The sequence below is a fragment of the Mesoplodon mirus genome (genome assembly GCF_964341445.2).
Source record: "Mesoplodon mirus genome assembly, chromosome: 17".
Taxonomy (NCBI): Eukaryota; Metazoa; Chordata; class Mammalia; order Artiodactyla; family Ziphiidae; genus Mesoplodon; species Mesoplodon mirus.
Window position 1 is genome coordinate 7,536,015 of NC_138993.1, and position 8,011 is coordinate 7,544,025.

An 8,011-nucleotide genomic window follows, 5' to 3' on the forward strand; every position below is an offset into this window, starting at 1 on the left:
GCCGTAAGAAGTCATGGCCATGGCATGCCATCCTACTAAGAGGAAATGAAATACCTCAATATAAACCATTTTTATTTCTTGAGAGGTTTTTGTAGTATTAAAAACTCCCATGATCGTTCTGGCTCTAACGTTGCTCTTGGCTCTTAGGGGTAAGGTTTGTAATTTGATGCAAAATAACCACGATGCATATGCGGCTGTACGTGTCTCGTTACCTAGCCAGGCATGTGGGCAATGAGTTTTCCTGGTTTTTTTTTTATCATTACATCTTCTCTTGCCCTGTGTTTCTGCCTTCACATCCTTTAAATTTGCTGCTGTTTGACAACCACAGCCTGGATCTGGTTTCCCAGGAGGTTTTTGTAGGAATGAACTGCCAGTTGGTTTTGGCTCTGTGATAGGGCCCCGGGCTGGCTTACTGGGAAACCATTGCTGTAACCTCTGGGCCAGAGGTGCCTGGGGAGTGAACTGCCACCACTTGCTCTCCCCTCGGCTTGAGCCCCATCAAGAAACCTAAAGATTTTCTTTGACATTTTATAAAGTCACTGATCCTCATTTGTCAAAATGTGTCCTGAGGAAGTTTTCTTGAAAGTGAAACCAGTCCATAAGCTCATCTTCTCAGGAACCCACAGAAAGCATGTGCCTGCCCTCAGTGGCCCAGGTAGCTGCTCTCTCCTTCCCCATGGGATGTTCAGGTGAGTTGAGTTCTCCTAAAGATGACCCAGGTGCCTAGACACACAGTCCTCCGCGACCCTCTGGATGCTGGCGGGAAGCCTCACAGCCACGCCACCCCCATTTCCATCCCCCCCACCCCAGGCCCTGCCCCTGGTTTTCTGGCCGGCCATTCCTGTTCTCCAGCACCCTGTTTCAGAGGAGAGCTTCCCTCTTGTGCTGGGCTCCTCCTCCCCGGGGACAGTCGGTGGCTTCTGCATGTCCAGAAGGGTGCAGCTCGTGACCGAGACCCAGTCTGGGTCCCACCTCCTGGTAACAGGGAGGACATCACTTTCCTGAGCAAAGGCTTCCCGCTGGGCCCTGAGTTCTCAAGATGTTGCAACTCTCCCTCCCAATCACTGTCGTGAAGACTGGACGGGGGCTCAGTGGCAAGCTGTCTCCCCGGTCCCCTGCCTCGGGCTGCCCCAGTGACCCTGGTGGGGGGGAGTCTCTGCTCTCACAACCCATTGCCACGCTGCAGTGTGGCCTGGACATTAATTCTGAGGATGCTGTTGACCATTGCAGGAACTGAAGTTGACTTTTTCCATGAAGGTGATTTCTGCAAGGAGGGGAACGGAGAGGACCAAGTTCCCTGAAATAAATCTTTAGGCTCAGTTATTGGAAGGGAACACGTTAAAGAAGAAATGTGGGCGTGGAGGTTATATTGAATTGCTGTGTGCTGTAACACGTGAGCCAGTATACGGAGGTGAATGGGCCATGTTGCCCAAAGTTCGTTTCCCTTCCCTTCACCTTGTGGCTGTGGAAATCTCCTTGTTCTTATGTCTGCGGGAAGGAGAGCATGATACTCTCATCATCTGCAAAGAGGAGGGTGTTGTGGAGCATTTCCGTGAGCAGAAGGGTGAAGTAGTCAAAAAGCTCTGGGGATAATTTTCATAGGGTTTTCAAACTAGTAAACGTTGCTCTTATCTTTTTATGGGAAACAGTCACTAAGCAACTGGGACGTCAACGGAGGGACCATGAAAGGAAAGGGAGAAAGAGTCACCAAAGTGTCCACTCTTCTCCAGATCCCTCTGTCTGTCGGCTGCAGAGTCTGAAACGGGCGTTTCCTCTGTACACAGCCTCCTGCCCCTCCTCCCTGCCACTTCCTCCACCTGACTGATAAGGCTGTTGTGAGGATCCATCCCATAATATCTGAGGTGCTTAGAACAGTGCCTGGCACGTCATAAGTGCTCAGAAAATGTGAACTCTTCTTATTACTAATAATCTGACATATATTTCTTGAGCGGGGTAGTGGGTCCATGGTGTTCATTTTATTAAGCTTTAAACTGTGCATATATCTTATAAATCCTTTTTATGTGTATCATATACTTCACATACATTAAAATACACGCCTTAAAAATAGATGAAGGTGGGGGACCCTGACGCCCAAGGAGACGGGAGGAACCACCAAATGAACTGGTAGGACGTGGGGGGACTAAGTGGGGAGGAGAAGTGGAGGCCAGACAGGATCGGGGCCCCTGAGGCCGGGGAGATCAGGAGAGGCAGGCGGGAGGGGCCCTTCGGGAGGAGCGGAGGGCTATGGCCTAGCCCACTCGGGCCGGGGAGTCTGCTGAGCTCCCAGGCCAGTATCTCCCCCCGCCCAAAGCCCCCTCCCGGCCGTGTGGGTCCTGGGGGCATAGGAGGGAGGCCAGGGAGATCAGAAGAGGCAGGAGGGAGGGGCCCTCCCGGAGGAGAGGGAGAGGAGCGCATGGGTTAGCCCCACCCACTCGAGCCCAGGAAGCCTGCTGGGCTCCCATGTGAGGTCCCCTGCCCTCTGAGACCAGGGGTGGGGGGCACGCCTGGGCCCCTTCTGTTCCTTGAGCCTAAGCCCCAGCCCCCATGGCCCCCAGGGCCCTTTCCAGCCCTGTGGGTCCTGAGCATTGGCCCCGCCCACTGCCCAAACCTCGCCCTGCTTAGGCCCCGCCCTCCACAGCCAAGGCCTTTCCCTCTTTGTTTTCTTTCTTTTTCCTCCTCTTTTTTACTATTGTGGTACTGATGTACCTTCCAGTTGTTGATTCATCTATATTTTTATTTTTATATTCTTTCTAACATATCTGTTAGTTTCCTAGTCTGATTTTATTTTTTACTTTATTATTGTTCTCTTTTTTTTTCTGCCACCGCATGCGGCTTGTGGGATCTTGGTTTCCGAGTCGGGGATGGGTCCGAAGCTCCTGCAGTGGAGCTCTGAGTCCAAACCACTGGACTAGCAGAAAACCTCAGATCCCAGGGAATATTCATCAGAGTGAGGTCTCACGGAGGTCCTCATCTCAGCACCAAGACCCTTTTGAATCTTTGAATGCCCGGTCATTTGATTTGAGTTCTATGTACTTGCTTGTTGTGTAATTTCTGTCAATAAAGACAGAACAACAAACAGGAGTTCTTCTCTCTTCTGCCTACTGCTCCCTAAGAGAATGGGGTGTCTGCACCCTGAGGGAATCCTCCAGCGAGTACAACCGCCATTCTAATTTCTCTCCCCACTTCTCTGTGGGCACAGATGCTCTTCGGTTGTAGGAGTTGAACTTAAGTGTGGATGCTGCACCTCTAATCTCGAGCTGGGAACCCCCTGTGGCCGTGTATCTGGGGGGAAACGAAGCTTGTAATTCAGTTCTCCAGGCATCACACAGGGTTCATGGACTCTTTGTTGAGTCTACCCCATACGCCTTCCTTCTGATAGCCAGGCACACCTCCCTCTACTCCTGTCAGGAGACCATAGGAAATGGGCATTCCTGTTTAATACACGTACCTCTGCCATCAAGTCTAAATTTGCTATATCTCAATAGTACGGTCAAGTGGATCATTTGGGAGCTATGATGCTTATCAAAATTCACTCAAGAAGAGCCAAAGTTAGGGGCTTCCCTGGTGGTGCAGTGGTTGGGAATCCGCCTGCCAATGCAGGGGACATGGGTTCGAGCCCTGGTCTGGGAAGATCCCACATGCCTCAGAGCAACTAAGCCCGTGCGCCACAACTACTGAGACTGCACTCTGCAACGGGAGAGGCCGCGACAGTGAGAGGCCTGCGCACCGCGATGAAGAGTGGCCCCCGCTCGCCGCAACTGGAGAAAGCCCTCGCACAGAAACGAAGACCCAACACAGCCATAAAAAATAAAAAAAATAAAAAATAAATAAATATATTAAAAAAAAAAAAAAAAAAAAAGAAGAGCCAAAATCAACCAAGCACTGGGGGACTTCAGCTACGTGCCCAAATGACCCCTGATGAGGTACCATAAGAATGATGATAGTGAAAGGGTCTCGAGAGGAACTTCTCAGGGAATTGCGCCCACACTCATCCAGACCCAGAATGTTGTCAGAAATCTGAGAATCACACTTGTCTTCTCTGCCTTATCCCCCATCCCTCACTAAACCTCATAGTTACTATTTAATAGCCCTCATATCCACCATCTTGTGCCCGAAGCCATTTTTCTCCATAGATCTCTGGAACGGACCCCCAACTGCCCTCCCGTCTCCATGCTGGCTCCTCCAACTTGCTCTCCATACTGTAGCCAGCGTGATCTTCCAAAATGCAGATACAGTTGCGAGACAATCCTCTTAATATCCTCGAGTGGCTTCTCTTTGCCTCTGGGATCATTTCAAAACTTCTTATTTTATTTTAGTTTTGGCCACCCCGCGCAGCTTGTGGGCTTTTAGTTCCCTGATGAGGGATTGAACCCAGGCCCTTGGCAGCAAGAGCGTGGAGTCCTAACCACTGGACCACCAGAGAATTCCCTTGAGACTTCTTGATGGCACTGGTAGGGCCCTTTGTGACGGGGTTCACCAGGCCCCTCTCACACCACCTCTTCAATCTGGTTTCCAGCTAAATGAAACACATTTCAGCTCACCAACTGCTTCATGATCTTCCTTTGCATACAACTTCAGCCTGCTGTGAAAGCTGCTCTATCACTTGAGCCTGGAGACTCCGCTGATACAATGCGAGTCAGTGGTGGCTGAAGTACTATGGGTAGGTCACTGGTAGTGGTAGGTAGGAAGATGCGGTCTGGAGCCTTTGGCAGGCCTCTACAGGTGAAGCCTAGCATAGCTCCTTAGGATGTTGGAGCAAAGCTATGTTATCCTCCGAAGATAACTATGCTCCTTTTTTTTTTTTTTTTTTTTTTGCGGTACGCGGGCCTCTCACTGTTGTGGCCTCTCCCGTTGCGGAGCACAGGCTCCGGAAGCGCAGGCTCAGCGGCCATGGCGCACGGGCCCAGCTGCTCCACGGCATGTGGGATCTTCCCGGACCGGGGCACGAACCCGTGTCCCCTGCATCGGCAGGCGGACTCTCAACCACTGCGCCACCAGGGAAGCCCTCATTGTGGTTTTAATTTGCATTTCCCTGATGGCTAATGATGTTGAGCATCTCTTCATGCACCCTGGGCTATTTGTCTATCTTCTTTTTTTGAAATATCTGTTCAAGTCATTTACCCATTTTTAAAATGAGTTGTTTATATTCTTATCATTGGCTGAAAATAAGTTCCTTATATATTCTGGTTATAAGTCCTTCCTCAGATTTATGTATTACACATATTTTCTCCCTGTCTGTGGCTTGCATTTTTAGTTTTTTAATGGTCTTCTGAAATGCACAAGTTTTCAATTTTGATGAAGTCGAATTTATTGATGTTTTTCCCTTACATAGCTCACACTTTTTGTGTCTTATCTAAAAAATCTTTGCCTTCCTCATAGTCACAAAGACTTTCTCCTATATTTTCTTCTAGAAGCTTTATAATTTTAGTTTTTATGTTTAGGTTAAAGACTCATTTCTAGTTATATTTTGTGTGATTTTGGGGCGGGCTCAAGATTCATTTCCCCCCCATATGAATATCCAGTTGTTCTAGTGCCCTTTATTGAAAAGACTTTCCTTTCCTCATTGAATCACTTTGTCGAAAATCAGCTGAGCATATATGAGCATCACAATTTTTAATACTATTAGAACTGAACTTTCCCAAGTCAGGTCATACCACCTCTGATCTCCTGTCCTTGGTGAGTCTATAAGGCTGATTAAGCTGGTACTTGGGCGAAGGAATCTATGTCTAACCTCTGTTTTTGTACATAGAACACAACGCGATGTCTTCTGCACTTATGGGTTACTTGCTTAATTTTCCTGTTAAACTCATAACAGTACACTGTGTTGTGTGTTTGTGACATGAGAGAAAGAAGCTTTCCGGATATACTATCTTTGTTTCTTGCAGCCTACAGATTTCTGCTTCTATTTGTTTCCTCGCACTGGTATTATCAGCCTGTAACTTGAGCTTCTAGAGAACTGAGGTCACATCTGTACATGTCATTCTGATTTGTGAGGCATCTAGCTCGGTGCCCTGAGCGTGCGTGGACTTTTATCGGTAGCATGGAGGTCGTAACATACTCACTACCCCTCAATTTCCTCATCTGTATGAGGCATGAGGACTCATCTCTATCTAACTCAATTCGGTTCGGAACTGCGGGCTGTTCATGTAAAGAAAAGCCATCTGATTGTGGTCGGGGAAGAAGACATGACACTTTAACCAGGCTGATTGGTTCTCTTGGAGACTACGGATGTATGACATCTGGAACAAATTGTGGCCTGATCTTTGCTCCTATCACTTCTCATTCAGATCAATACTGGTCTGAATATTCTTTTTTTTTTTTTGGCCACACCATGCAGTTTGCGAAATCTTAGCTCCCCAACCAGGGATCGAACCCCTGCCTGCTGCAGTGGAAGAGCAGAGTCCTAACCACTGGACTGCCAGGGAAGTTCCAAGTCTGAATATTCTTTAGATTAACTGAAATGAAAAGGAACTGCTTTGTAGCCACCTCCAGTGTGTGCCTACAGACCTGGGATATATCTGCACGCCCCTCTAGAGTTGACCCGCAGTCTGGGGGCATTCTGCGCCCCCTCCCTCACTCCCAACGTTTATGTGCGGGGAAATCCTCCTTGGCCAGAAAGTGAAGGCAAGAGACGTCATGAAATGGCAACACTCCACCCACCCGTGGTGAGATGAAGGATGCATGAATGCTGTTGCCTGAAGTGGGCCCGTGTTACCATGGTGATGGAGGCGCGCTGACGCTAAGTGGATGAGCCGCAGCTCCCATGGATTTTAATAGCAGCTGGTCAGTGCCACCGCCTTCCGTGAATTGCTGCCCCCACGTCACTGCTTGGCCCCGGCTGTCCTGATCTCTGTTGACAAATGGTTGTCTTCACAGTCAAACTAACTGTACTCTAAGTAATGAACATGCTAATTATTCTTCCCTACTCCCAGCACATTTTTCTAACTAACCTGTCACACATGGATAAGTGCAGCGTCTGCATCAGCACGGAGGACGCTGGGAGCAGGGGTCCGGGAGGAGAGGGTGTTGGGCCTACAGCCGGGATCTGTGGGCTCTTTCTCGTTCAACTACCTTTACTCACGGTCAGGTGTCCGGAAATATGTTAATTTCTCCTTTCTTTTCTTAAAAAAAAAAAAATCTCTTTAGGGGCTGAGCGGCCATGGGTCACTTCACTAGCCCCTGAGGGGATTGCCAGATTCGGATGCAGAAGGACCAGGGGCCCCAAGCTCTGAAAACTATTCCAGAAGCAGCATTCGAGGTGGTTAAAACCCCAGACTTTGAAGCTAGACAGGCCTGGTTTTGAATCCTAGGTCAGCCCCTTGCTTCCTGTGGTTTAACCGCTCTGCAGCTCAGTCTCATCTTTTGGGCAATATCATCTGTCCCCAGAGGGGTGTGTTGAAGAGCACATGCACAAGCCAGGGCCCCAGGACACAGCTGCTCAGGGCTTTGGGTCCAGGATGGGTCTGGTCTGGTGTTGGCCGGACCAGGGCCGGCTCCAGGCCTGGAGACCGTTCTGTTAGGAAATCGGCATCGGGCGCCGGCCGCTGCGCCCCGCGCGCCCCCTGCGCGCCCCTCCCCCGTGGCCTTGGCCTCCCTCTCTTTTTGTTCCGTCTCAGCAGCTCTCTGTTGAGATGAATGGCATTTCCAGAGGCTTCACCTCTGATAAGTGTTCCTCTGTAGCCGCAGCCAGAATCTTAATGTGCGCGCTGTAATCTAATGGCCATCTCGGCTGACTGTTAAAACGCTCTCCTCCTGGGTGAAGTGGACTCGCTCCACTGGTACGCGCGCCCCGCCCAGGCGGCGTGTCTCCGGGAGCTCAGATGTGGAGGTCCCACCACGGGAAGAGTGACCTTCTTCCCAGGCGCCTTCTCAGCTTTCTAAAGTGGAGCTGGCTGGACATTGCGCTCCATGCCTCCGCGCCCCATCCTGTTTGCGGGGCTCCGGGGAACAAGCCGGAGAGGCTTGCTCCTTCCTGCTTTCCTGCGTTCCTGGCACCTGGCAAGATTGCCAC